This window comes from Dipteris shenzhenensis, chromosome 9 (genome assembly GCF_047967505.1).
Source record: "Dipteris shenzhenensis isolate YYH24624 ecotype China chromosome 9, Dip_SZ_1.0, whole genome shotgun sequence".
In the NCBI taxonomy this organism is placed as follows: Eukaryota; Viridiplantae; Streptophyta; class Polypodiopsida; order Gleicheniales; family Dipteridaceae; genus Dipteris; species Dipteris shenzhenensis.
In genome coordinates, this window is record NC_141604.1 from 11,378,727 (window position 1) to 11,392,337 (window position 13,611).

General features: G+C 46.5%; 1 protein-coding gene across 2 annotated transcripts in view; it reads right to left on the minus strand.

Annotated features, from left to right (window-relative positions):
- EMB3142 (nuclear pore complex protein (DUF3414)) overlaps positions 1-13,611 on the minus strand; it is a 207,639-nt gene that overhangs the window by 169,804 nt on the left and 24,224 nt on the right. The window lies entirely within an intron of this gene.

Consider the following 13,611-nt stretch of genomic DNA (forward strand, 5'->3'; position numbering starts at 1 on the left):
CATCTCGGACACCATTTCATGGCTGTGTAAACGCAGCAAACTTCTGAAATTGAGATGGCCAAATCGAGCATGCCATAATTCAGCATTTGCCAACTGTGATGGGGTGGTGGTGAATAAAGCATCATGCAAAGCACTCTCATAGTGATCAAGTCTGTAAAGACCATGGCATAAAGTTCCAGAAGCCACAATTGTATCACCATCACTAATGTCATGTACGGTGCATCTGTCATCCAAAAACTTCACCATTAAGCCACCACGGGCAATGGCTGAAACTGAAAGCAAATTCTTTTTGATACCAGGCACCCATAGCACATCAGAGAGTGTGTAAATGCACCACCACTTGCTGCGGTAAGTACAATCTTTCCCACTCCTTGCAAAGGATGGGAGGAGTTGTTGGCACATGTCACCGTGCCTCCATGAGAACCAGCTGCATAAGATGTAAACAAATCCTTCTATGAGGTAATGTGCTTGCTAGCACCACTGTCAAAATACCATACATTGGCATCACTCACAAATAGGCATGCATCATGAACAAACGGATTGTAACTGCATAACACTGTAAAAGCCCATTCCTCATCATGGGAGGATGTATAAGTGTAATTTGCAGCCTCTTTGTTATCCGACTTGGGGACATTATCCGTCACTGCCATGCTGGCCTCTTTGCTCTTTTCCTTCTCAAGCCTCTTGCGACATTCATTAATGTAATGTCTTGGCTTCCTGCAATGGTTGCACTTGCCCTTTTTCTTGGGTTTATCACCCTCTTTTTCATACTTGCCAGATGGCTGGCCTGCATCTTTCTTGGGCTTGCTGCCCCCCTGAAACGCAGCCTTACCTTTGCCTTTCTGGCTAGCAATAAAAGCCTGATCAGCCACACGCATCACGGTCCTGTTATGTCTGGACTGCTCCTCTTGCAAGAGTACAGAAACAAGCTCATCGAAGGTAATCGAATTGGGATTACTCTTCATCATAAGCCGCATAGTAGTGGACACATTCTGATACGTGTCGGGGATGGCCTGCAACACTGTAGAAACCAACGAGGCATTCGGAATAATCTCATCCACAGATGCTAATTGCTCCCGTAAATCCTTTACCTTCGTGAGATAATCATCCATGAACCACCATCAAGCATAGGAAGAGTCTCCAATTTCTTCTTCAAGTATGCCACACGGGCTTCATTCCTGACTTGGTACAAGTTTGCCAAACTTTCCCAAGCTGCCCTTGCTGTTTTGCATGACCGGATGTGAGGAATAATGCTTCTTTTAACAGATAATGCAATCAAGGCATGTGCATTGGCATCCCGGCCATCCCATCGACTCTGCTCTGGAGTAGGTGCATGTGATATCTTTGTAATCCGAGATGACTCACCCTCTGAACTGGGTGAAGGAGCGGTTGTTGGTGCATGTGGACGCAACTGAGTGCCATCCACAATGCCCCAAAAGCCTTTGGCCACAAGCACATGTCGCATCATGTACGACCAGAGAGGACAGTTGGTGCCATCCAACTTATCTTCTGCAGAGAGCAATCCAAAAACATCCCTTTCTACCATTGCAATTGCACAGAATTTCCCCAAAATGCAAAAATCCCTCTGATTCTGCCCTGAATGACTGTGTACCTGAAAATAAAGAAATACCCCAAGGCACACGGGCCAAAACCACCAGCACGTCAAGCAAGATGCTACAAACCAGTAACAGGACGCGGATAGAAGGCTGCCCGCACCAAAACAGGACAGCACGAGTACTGGCTGAGTCGCAGGGCCGCACAAAAATAAGCCTCACAAGGTCAAGACGATGCTTGTGTTCACCACCTCCAGCCGCTCCTTAGAAACAGGCCACTCCACAGCAGCACAGGGCTACCCGCACCAAATCCAGCCGCACCTCAATAGGAGCAGGCCGCACCTCAAGAACGGCAACAAGGTGCACGTCACGAACAACAACACGGCACAGGTCTCGGGTAGGCGCAAGTTACGTGCAGCGGGGGCCTGAGCTAGTCGGTGGGCAGTACGACCACTAGGCTGGAGAGGCTAGAAGATGAAGCGTTAGCTCCACGTAGGATGATGGCAGCAGCTATCCACGAGCTTGGCGACGGCCTCCACAGGCAGGGCGATGGCGCAGGGCAGCAGCGGCTTGCATGAGCAGGGCGACGACGCAGGGCAGCAGCAGCTTGCACGAGCAGGCGTCGGCCACCACAGGCAGGTTCACGTCCACGAGCCAAAGCGGGGGCCTGCAACAGGCTCACGTCCACGGGCCTGAGCGGGAGCTTGAGCTTGATGGACAGCACGTCCACTAGGCTGGAGCAGCTCCACACATAGGGGCGACGGCCAAGCGTAGGCAGAAGCACTCAGCGACCAGGGCGGAGCAGATACGGCAGTGGCTCTCCACGACTAGCTCCACGGCGCAGGGTGGCTCCATGATATCAGCTACACCACGAGTAGGCGATGGGGGGATGGCGGTTGCACGTTAGGATGTCACGTCACAGAGAATGCTCTGATACCATTTGTTGGTGCAGAGACAAGACACACAAGGAGTAAGCAAGTGCAATAGCAATGATTGGAATGAATGATAGAGAAGATGTGACTAAAGTCACATCATATACATGGATAGGGTTGTGCTTGCTAAGCACACCCTGCAGGTCACATGGAAGTGTGCCTGCCAAGCTCGGGGGAAAAAACCTCCACTAGTTGGAGTAAAAAGTGCCTCGGGCCTACACCTAAGGTGTCACCCTACACTCCCAACACATAGGTGCTAACAAAGACACCCCTATGTCAGATGCAATGGGAGTCAACCTCACATGCGAGACAGCATGGAGGGTTGGTAAAGTTGAGGCCCCAACAAGACCCCTTGTAATGAAACTCCGAATAGCAGTGGACAGGCCTACTCTCATGAGCATGAGGGCAGCCTTGAAGGGGACCAGAATATGATGACTCACATTGCTGCAGCAGGAGCATTGGAGAGAGGGAATGGTACGGGTTATGGCAGCAAGAGACGCACTGCCAGGTAAATGGGCTGCCTACAGGGATGGAAAAGTGATTATCAGAGAGAGAGCAGACAAGGGAGAAAGGGAAGGAAGAGAAGAAGGAGAAATAGACAGCACATGACGGTGTCAGACCCTGGAGAAGACAACATAAGGAGGACTGAAAATGGCAGTTTGGAACTGCAATGGCACCCTTCGGTCAGACCCAGTAGGTTTCCTGGAGATATACATTGACAGGGACATAGTTTTCTATACCGAAACACACGAGAGTCCAGAGAGAGGGCTGCCCACCATGACAGGAAACACATGGGAGTCTGCCCATAGAAGGGAACTGAGGAGGGATAGTGGAGTACGAGGATCTGGGGGTGTGACTGTCCTCTTCAAATCAGCTCTCAGGCCACTTCTTTCAGTGGTTAGGAAAGAGGAACATGCATGGCACATGTGGATTAGAGTTCAGCTACCAGAGGCACGACCGATCTTCATTGCGGTGAGCTACTTTCCTCCAGATACATCATCCTATGCACGTGAGGTTGCCACAGAGGGGAACAGCCCATATGAGAGTATACATGATGATATCACAAAGTTCTCTAAACATGGTGACACACTATGGGTTTAGTTAGTCCGAGCCTACCCATCATGTTGGAAAAGGTTTTTCATTTCTGTCTAAATCTGCAACTAACCAACCTTCACTTCCAAAGCCAATTCAGCATGGTGATGAATTAAGCTTAACTCAGTGTCCTATCCTTGCACGATGTTCTTGATGAAATTTTGATAATTTTCAAGCAATGTGGAGGTTTTTGTGCAAGGTTTTTCGGTTCCTATGTGATCTACACTACCTATTTTACCGATTGAATCAAACAAACAATTAAAACGAACAAGATTTCATTACAGATGAAGGCTTTCAAATTTTGTACTACTATTTCCTCTACAAACCACTTCAAAATTTGCTTAGATTCATCATTTTCTCATGTTTTTCTTGTGATTTGAAAACACCAAGGCCTTAGCAATCACAATGCCTCACTACTCATTCTACTTCAAAAACATAAATAAATCTCATTTTTGGGGAAAATTTCAAAAAATCGGAGATAAAAAGCATTCGGCTCAATGTTCACAGTACACATTTTTCTCAACAAATCACAAAACTTGGGGTTTCAAATCTTGAAGGTTTTTCTTGAGAATTTGCCAATTTTTCTGTTACAATATAACTAAATTGACTAACATTTTGCAGATCTTACAAAATTGAGAAAATCTTTTTTACGGGTGAAAATGAAAAGTTGCAAGTTCATTATATATGATTTGCAGGTCTTCGCTGAACACTGATTCGGCTATTTAAAGGCATTTTTTATTTCCATAAATAGCAATTTGAAACACATTTCTTTCCCCCCCCCCTTCATGTCATACTCGAAATTCTTCCATTCACCTCACACTAAACCCAGGTTCGCCACACCGGTCCCCTCACTCTGAAATTTGGTCGCCCCACCTTTGATGTAGTGCTTCAGAACATGTCCTTTGTAGCTCTACCATCTAAGTTGCTGCCTAGCAAAGTCATATTGCATATGCTCAACAGGTTCCCCTCCTTGGTGACTTCAACGCACGCACAGGGGACAGCCAGGTGGGACTACTTGACTTTGCATCCGATTCCCTCATAGTACCAGAGTTAGAAGCAGCTGAGCTCAGGATAGTGAGGCACTCACCCGACGCTCCACATGTGACAGGGTATGGGCAGCATCTACTTGAGATGGGAGCAGTACATGATCTGATCATATACAATGGTCTTCAGAGATGGCCATCATTCGGTGGACTCACTTGTTTCCCACATGGGGGGGACAAGCACAATGGATTACTTGATGGGCTCCCTTGCCTTCGCATCTCAGATTCACGACTTTGTGGTACCCCCTCCCCCACTTGGTGCTGACCACTCATACCTGACATTCTGTATTTCCACTACCAGTCCAGCCACAGAGAGAGTCCTTCATGCGCCCACTCAGACCCATGTTCACTTTGACCAGACTCTCGATCCAATTTACGTGAGTCACTTAGCTCGAGAGCTTCCGACCCTGTATGGAGCTGAGGTAGATCTTGCTCAAGTTTCAGCCACTTTGGCTTCAGTGGTACACGAGGCTGCCATCATATCTTTCCCTACGACTCAACCCACACATGCCCCGGTTGGAAAGATGCCTCAGAACCCCTAGTACGATGATGAATGTAAAGAGATGAGGGCTCACCTCACACGCGAGCAGGCCCTGGGACACCTTAACTCATCTGAGGCGCATCGCATCTCACGTCGGATGACATGACGTAAGAAGCAGACTTTTCTCACACACAGGATTGATGAGGTGGTCGGATCCTTTCGAGGGGGAGCCCCGACTATTGGCTAGGGACTCCTATCAAAGGGAAAACGGCCCATTCCCATCACAGGCCCACAGATTTGGCACACATATGCATGCTCCTTATACAACATCCCAGGTCAGATACCACCAGATATGTCCTCTATGCCCATACCCACTACTTCTCACTTGTTCATTGCGCATAACGTGATGGATGCCCTCCCCCTTCTGCATAACCGGAGAGCACCAGACCATGAGGGGCTACGTACAGAGCACTTCGCACATGAACAGGGGGTCTTGGCCTCGATTCTAGCGCACCTGTTCAACCATGCAGTATGCCACGGTTTCCCACCCACTTGGAGCACTACCACCAATGTACCGATACATAAGGCACGGGACCCCACTGGGAACTACCGCACTCTCATGATTGGCCACACTCTGGCTAAGATTTATGGATCGGTATTGGAGAGGGCGATCAGTAGCCCTACAGAGGGCCATGGACAACGGGCTCTTGGGCAGGCAGGCTTCCAGAGACAGCACTCCACACTGGACAACATTTTTACCCTGAGAGCCATCATCGAGGAGGCGAAGTCGAGGCACTAGAAGGTCTACACTTGCTTCGTGGACTTTCGGAAGGCCTTTGACTCAGTCCCTCGCTCTCGCCTAATCAGGCAACTATAGGAGCTGCATCTCCCAGAGGTCATGATCCGGGGAGTGATGAGTTTATATGAGTCCATCAGAGGGCGAGTCTGCGCTCCTGGGGGCCTATCAGATTGGGTTGAGAGCACCATAGGGGTGATGCAGGGCTGCCCCCTCTCACCGACTCTCTTCGGGCTATACATTGATGAGATCACAAGGAGGAGAGGGCTCCCTATGGGCTGATTTGATGGTACGGAAACTACTATATGCAAATGACATAGTCCTCATTTCGTCCTCAGCCAAGGGACTGCAAAAACACTTGGAGGCCTTGGAGATGTTCTGCAGAGAAAGCAACCTGGCAGTTAACCTTGGAAAAACCAAGGTTATGATCTTCAACACATCCCGAGCAGTGCTTCATTGACATAGTTTCACTTACCGAGGGGAGCCAGTGAAGATAGTGCAGTCCTACATGTACCTAGGGGCGGTATTCACGGGACCAGTCTTCACAATGACCCATGCCACCATAGCACAACTCACACGAGGTAAGGGTGCCCTGGCCCGACTAGAGAAACAGTGCTTCGAGGCGCATTTCCAAGATCCACCGACGAAGGCTGGTTTTTTAACACTCTCGTGAGACCGACTGCTATGTATGCAACACCTTTATGGGGGAGTGACCTTTCAGCTACTGACTGGAAGGGATTTGAGAGGCTACATATGATCATGGGATCTCGGATGATTCAGAGTAAGCCTTCAGTTCCCCATCAAATCATACAGGCAGAGTTCGCCATGACACCTCTCCAGGTGGATGCCCTCTTCCAGACCGTGAGTTTTTTCCACAGAGTTTGGGCCCTACCTCAGTGGACACTACCGAGACTAGCACTGGAGTCATCCTGACGACTGGCACAGAGAGGCTTTGATACAGCATGGAATGCGCGTGTGTCCACATGGTTTGATAGCCATAGCATCCAGATGGATAGGCTCCCCCCCTTTCAGTACAGCATGGATGCACCACCGGAGCTCATTCCACATGATAAGATTAACCGTATCATACGGTTAGACCTTCTCCAACTCCACACAACTCGGGCTTTGGGGGGGGCGATCAGGAGTTCTTCACTAAGACCCACTTCTATCATGACCACTTTCTGAGGATATCGGAGCATGGTCTCATTATCAAGCTCCAGTACCTCGAGGATAGGAGAGTCTAACACACCTTGCAGATTGCTATCGGACGGATACGAGTCTTGTCCAACCAGTTGAGGATTGAGGCAGGGAGAGCGGCCAGCATACCTAGAGAGCAACGGATCTGCAGACTACGCACGATGGGGCAAGTCTAGAGAGGAGCATTTTCGATGTGTCTGTCCGGCCTACTATGAGATCCGAGGGCAATACCGCTGTCTCTTTCAAGAGGGACTCGGCTTCAGACCACTCAGACTGCGAATACATTTCCCTGAACACGTTTGCATTAGGCTCTACCTGAATGAGATGCGGAGACACAGAGATTCCCTTGTGCGGGGAGGTCAGAGATCAGCTACAGTTGATGCCTCAGGACACCGAGCTAGACTGAGCCCAGACAAGCGTCACTGATTTTTATGCACCACCAGATGAGATCGAGGGGGAGGAGCTCAAGGAGACATGAGCACTATGGATCAACAGTGAGACCCGTCACCAGGATGTGGTTGGACGAGAGACGCGAAGATCACACACGGCACGTGGGGCGACCAGAGCACGCACGATTGAGGTCCGACCTATCTCAACCCTCCTCAGAGGGACCGCTAGAGACGAGGCATTACTCTCGATGCAGCCCATCGGATACAGAGATCCAAGAGACAGTGCCCCTCTCCACCGCAGGATACAGCCCGACAGACAGATACGTGAGCTCTTTGCATCACATCAAAGGGCCATCAGGGAGCTAGATTATATAGAGCCTGCACATGTACTTGGAGCTCTGGTTCTAAGCACTGCTTGATTGCTCTTTTCCTACTATTTTGTACTAGCTTTTTGCATTTTTAGCACTTAGTACTCAGCAAGGGCCTTAGTGAGCCCTTTGCTTCCGCCCACAGTGGCTTGTATGAGTTACATATATTTTGTACCTTGTCTCATAGACCCGCGAGATCTCCTGAAGACGTTAATACATCTTTCTCAGCACTGGGACACTTGACATCACCAAAGGCATATACCTAGATGAATCCAAGAACATTCCCAAACTCATCCTCTAAAAACACAACATAGTAGTTTCAATCTCACGAGAGTCGCTCATAAGATTGAAAACCATAAACCCCATCACGCATAGCAAGGACTAGCTACTATGACATCCCCACTGACGTCATCAGCGCCCAACAGTAAGTGTAGACCATAGTATAAAAGTATGCTCTCACACATACAAATCCACACACCCACACATACTTGAGCATCCATTTATACAAAGTCTTCGTACTGAGTTTCTGTCGGCACTCCAGAGGTGAAGGGCAAACTCAGCCATGACGAAGGCTAGCACTAAAGGAGAAGGCTAATCAAAAAGTAGTCCAAATCTCTTCATTCAAGCTACAACTGCTTGTGAAGTCTAAACGATTTCATTTTAGTCTCTCCCAAACGAGCATCTAAATCTAAATCTAGCTGATAGGGCAACACACCATTTAAGATAGAAAGAATTATCGCAATATCAGCAAGCCGCAACTTGGATGAAAACTTCACAAGGTGAAATTTGCATGTCCGCTAATACGGTAGAAGCATATACCTAGATGAATCCAAGAACATTCCCAAACTCATCCTCTAAAAACACAACATAGTGCAGTTTCAATCTCACGAGAGTCACTCATAAGATTGAAAACCATAAACTCCATCACGCATAGCAGGGACTAGCTACTATGACATCCCCACTGACGTCATCAGCGCCCAACAATGGGTATAGACCATAGTATAAAAGTATGCTCTCACACATACAAATCCACACACCCACACATACTTGAGCATCCATTTATACAAAGTATTCGTACTGAGTTTCTGTCGGCGCTCCAGAGGTGAAGGGCAAACTCAGCCATGACGAAGGCTAGCACTAAAGGAGAAGGCTAATCAAAAAGTAGTCCAAATCTCTTCATTCAAGCTACAACTGCTTGTGAAGTCTAAACGATTCATTTTAGTCTCTCCCAAACGAGCATCTAAATCTAAATCTAGCTGATAGGGCAACGCACCATTTAAGATAGATAGAATTATCGCAATACCAGCAGGCCGCAACTTGGACAAAAACTTCACAAGGTGAAATTTGCATGTCCGCTAATACGGCAGAAGCATATACCTAGATGAATCCAGGAACATTCCCAAACTCATCCTCTAAAAACACAACATAGTGCAGTTTCAATCTCACGAGAGTCACTCATAAGATTGAAAACCATAAACTCCATCACGCATATTTGGGACTAGCTACTATGACATCCCCACTGACGTCATCAGCGCCGAACAGTGGGTGTAGACCATAGTATAAAAGTATGCTCTCACACATACAAATCCACACACCCACACACACTTGAGCATCCATTTATACAAAGTCTTCGTACTGAGTTTCTATCGGCACTCCGGAGGTGAAGGGCAAACTCAACCATCACTGACACAATCCCTGACTAATCTCTCTTTCTTTCCAACGATTCACAGACGAAATTTACAGGCGCTGGCATCGTATTTCGCCACCCAGCCTATCCCATGGATGGCATGCATACAAAGATACGTAACTTTATTTCCTTCATGCCTATCCACAAGCCCTCAGTTCCCTAGATGGTTCCCTCTGCCACATGTCATCATTCTAGACCTTTAGCTTGGTATACCATTTACCCCTCTCTTGGGACACAATTAAAACATTTGCCCCTTGGCATTTTTACACATTTAGACGCACCTAGGCCTAAGCACTCAGAACCACCTAGTCGATGCCAATACACCCTCACCTAGGACCTTGGCAGTTACTTCCCTTGACCATTTTATTTACGCACATAAAATATTACAAAAGTCGGTAATCTAACAGAAAATGCCCACCGATCTTTCCGAGGTCATGCTATCTCGGCTAGAGCATAACATTCCTTCCCTCTTCAAGCATCAGCGTCCTCGATGATGAAATCTGGGAATACTCTCCGTAACTGGTATACGGATTCCCAGGTAGCTTCGGATAGAGGTATACCATGCCATGCAACCAACACCGTGGGTATCTTTCGATTGCGCACTTGCATTGTTCCTCGGTCCAGGATTCTTGTTGGTTTGCGTCTTGCATTATCCTCTATCTTTTGAAACAAAACAACACCTTCGATTCGTGAGTCACTTGTATGCAAAAATTTCTTTAAATGAGAAACATGAAACACTGGGTGCATCTTACACCCCGGTGGTAATTCTAATTTATAGGCTACCTTGCCTATTCTTTTTAGAATTAACCATGGCCCACAATATCAAGATGATAACTTAGCACATTCTCCTGCACTCAAAGACTTAGAGTGCGAAGGAACTCTGAAAAAACTTTTTCTCCTTCCTTAAATTCTCTAGCGGATCGGTTTTCATCCGCATACACCTTAGCTCTATCGATAGCTTGGCGGATGTTAGCTCTCGCAAGTGCTAGCATCTCCCGCATCTGAACCACAAAGTTCACGGCACTAGGCACTTTCTGAGGTATTCCAACTATAGTTGGATTCGTTGGTCTATAACCATAGTTCAGCTCAAACAAACTGAACCCTGTGAGAGGAATGTTTTCTATCATTGTAGTCAAACTCTAACAATGGCAACCACTTGTCCCATAGATAGAGCTAAGGCATATGCGGATCGGTTTTCATCCGCATACGCCTTAGCTCTATCCATAGCTTGGCGGATGTTAGCTCTCGCAAGTGCTAGCATCTCCCGCATCTGAACCACAAAGTTCGCGGCACTAGGCACTTTCTGAGGTATTCCAACTATAGTTGGATTCGCTGGTCTATAACCATAGTTCAGCTCAAACGGACTGAACCCTGTAGAGGAATGTTTTCTATCATTGTAGGCAAACTCTTACAATGGCAACCACTTGTCCCATGTATGTTGCCTCAATGACACATATGCTCTAAGCATATCCTCTAAAATTTGGTTGATTCTTTCTGTCTGACCATCCGTTTCTGGATGATCCCCACTACTCATTCCCAACTAAGTCCTTAGTGTCTCAAATACCGCAGTCCAAAAATGACCGGTAAATTTGACATCTCTATCTGACACTATGGATTTGGGTAATCCATGCAGACGAAATATATGTCTAATAAACAAATCCGCCACTTGCAGGGCACTAACAGACTCTCTAGTTGGAATGAAGTGAGCCATCTTGGTAAGACGATCAACCACCACAAGGATAGAATCATATTCACCTTGTGTCGTAGGCAGTCCTACAATAAAGTCCATGGAAATGCTCTCCCACTTACTTAGTGGTATCTCCAAGGGCTGTAAAAGTCCGGGTGGCTTCACCCACTCTACCTTACTTGACACGAAAAACAACGTGTCACATATTCATGAATATGCTTTTTTATCTTTAGCCAAAAGAAATCTAGCTTCACGAGATCATATCTCTTCTCGACTCCTGCATGTCCCGCACATGGGCTATCATGGCATTGTCGAATGACTCTCCACCTGAGATCATTCTGATTAGGTACTACTACCTTGCCATTCCTTTTCAGCATACCATCCCTTATGGCATATCTTGCATAAGTTTGGCCTTTTCTAGATGCCAGGTCATCCTTTTCCCCGGGTTTTAACATATGAGCCTTAGGCCATAGGCTCTGGACGAACTCGTCCACCTTTTGAGTTTCTCTAATCTCGGCCATTAGAGCACTCTCGAACCCCGTGAAACTCATGTTATGCATAATGCATGACAACGCATCAACAACTTTATTATCCTGCCTCTTCGGTACCGAATCGTCAAATTAAACTCTTGCATGAGTTCTGCCCACCTACCTTGGCGGCCTCTCAAGTTCAGTTGTTTACAAAAATGTTTCAGAGTATCATGATCAACATCCACATAAAACTCTGATCCATACAAATAATATCGCCATGTTTTCAAAGCATGGACAACAGCATACAACTCTAATTCATGAGTTGGCCGATTTCTTTGAGAGGGAGAAAGCTTCTTGCTTTCAAAGGCTCCTGGCCTTCCCTCTTGGAGGAGAACTACTCCTACCGCAATGCCACTTGCATCGGTTTCCAGGAACAATGGTTTCTGGGGATCAACTATTTTTAACACCAGTCCTGTGACCACAGCTTGTTTTATAGTGTTAAAACTTTCTTGTTGATTCTGTCCCCATATAAAAGATACTTTATCTGAGGTCAGATCAGTCAATGGCGATACTATTTCGGAATATCCTTTGATATGCCTTCGATAAAATTCGACAAATCCCAAGAATGATCGCAAAGTGGTCAAACTCTGAGGGATTGGCCAAGTCAGTATCGCAGCCACTTTCTTTGAATCCCATTCTACCCCCTCTGGAGTAATTATGAATCCTAAATAATCAAGTCTAACCATACACAATATAGTTTTCTTCTTATTTACATAAAGACTGGCTTTCCTCAAAGTACTGAACACTATTCTTAAGTGTTCGCGATGCTCAGTAATACTTTTACTGAATACCAGAATATCGTCAATAAAATGTACTACAAACTTTCCGATATACGGACGTAGTAAATCGTTCATAAGCATGACGAATGTAGCTGGAGCATTGGTAAGTCCAAAGGGCATTACCAAAAACTCATAATGACCAAACCTACTTCTAAAAGCGGTTTTATGCACATCCTCGGCTCTAATACGGATCTGATGGTAGCCACACTTAAGATCTATCTTACTGAAAATTACGGCCCCATGCAATGCATCTAGCAAATCATCGATCCGAGCCATCGGATACCTGTGCTTAATAGTGATATTATTCAATGCTCTGTAATCTATACAGAGGCGAAATGTATCATCTTTCTTCCTCTTTAATATCACTGGCGAAGCAAAAGGTGAAAAACTGGGTTGAATATGCCCTAGCTTGAGGTAGTCTTCTAGTTGTCTTCGCACCTCAGCTTCTTCTGTAAAGCTTAATCTATAGGGAGGTCTATTTACAAGTTCTGCCCCCGAGATAAGCTCAATTTTATGCTAAACATTCCGCTCTGGAGGTAACCCATAAGGTAACTCATCCCTAAAACAATCAGAGAACTTCTCCGATATCTCTTTAGCCAACTCGGCCATTTCCTCATCTTGGGTAGCCTCAGTGCTAGTCGATGCATTATCAATCGACTCTACCGATGCTATACACAGACACAGAAACTCTTTCGGAGTCTTCCGAATTTCCATGGCTGAAATCGATGGTCCTCGAGGTAAATCCTTTTCACCTCGCAAAACATATTCTACCCCGTTCATCTTGAACTGGTAAATATACTTTTTCCAATCAATGGCTGGATTTTTCCAAAAACGCCAAACCATGCCTAGGGCTATATCTACGTGAGCTAGCCTTCAGTTCAAAGTCCAGCTTCTCAACATAGTCCTGTATTCGAAGTTCCAACTGGGTAACCCTTTGGTCCCATACTTCAGTTGAACTTCCGTCCGCCATCCTGACCGTATAAGCATAGTCAGACGGACTAGTTTTCAACTTGAGCATCCTAATAAGCTCGAGTTAATTACATTGTGCGTTGACGCTGAGTCAAACAACACAATCAC